The following is a 741-nucleotide window of genomic DNA, read 5'->3' as shown; positions in this document are numbered from 1 at the left end:
GACTGGGGACTACATGCTGAGGACTACAACTTTTCCCCATACTTTCAAGAAGAAGCCGTAGAGCAGCCAAGGATCGAGGAAGAAAAAGAAGAGTCAACTACTCCACAAACGACAAGTAATCAAAGCAACTCATTGTCATCAACTTCACAAGAAAATTCAAGTGAAAGAGTACCACACTTCAGAAGATTATAAGATCTTTATGAGGTAACTATGAATCAAGATAATCTTACTCTTTTTTGTCTCTTTGCCGACTGTGAACCCATGGACTTCCAAGAAGCCATACAAAGCAAGAAGTGGAAAGATGGAATGGATGAAGAAATTAAGGCGATCGAGAAGAACGACACATGGGAGTTGGCTTCACTTCCTAAAGGGCATAAGGCAATTGATGTGAAGTGGGTGTACAAAGCGAAGAAGAATTCCAAAGGAGAAGTTGAAAGATACAAGACAAGATTGGTGGCAAAATGCTACAGTCAAAGAGCAGGCATCGACTATGATGAGGTATTTACCCCAATTGCTCGATTAGAAACTATTAGACTAATCATCTCTTTAGCAGCTCAAAATAAGTGGAGAATACATCAGATGGATGTAAAATCTGCCTTCTTGAATGGAATACTTGAAGAAAAAGTCTACATTAAGCAGCCACCAGGATATGAAATCAAAGGAAAAGAAGACAAGGTTCTAAAGCTAAAAAAGGCTCTATACGGGCTAAAGCAAGCACCAAGAGCATGGAATAGCCGAATC

This window comes from Phalaenopsis equestris, unplaced genomic scaffold (genome assembly GCF_001263595.1).
Source record: "Phalaenopsis equestris unplaced genomic scaffold, ASM126359v1 Scaffold000540, whole genome shotgun sequence".
Taxonomy (NCBI): domain Eukaryota; kingdom Viridiplantae; phylum Streptophyta; class Magnoliopsida; order Asparagales; family Orchidaceae; genus Phalaenopsis; species Phalaenopsis equestris.
The sequence above is the reverse complement of the archived record's forward strand: the minus strand, read 5'-3'. Positions refer to the sequence as shown.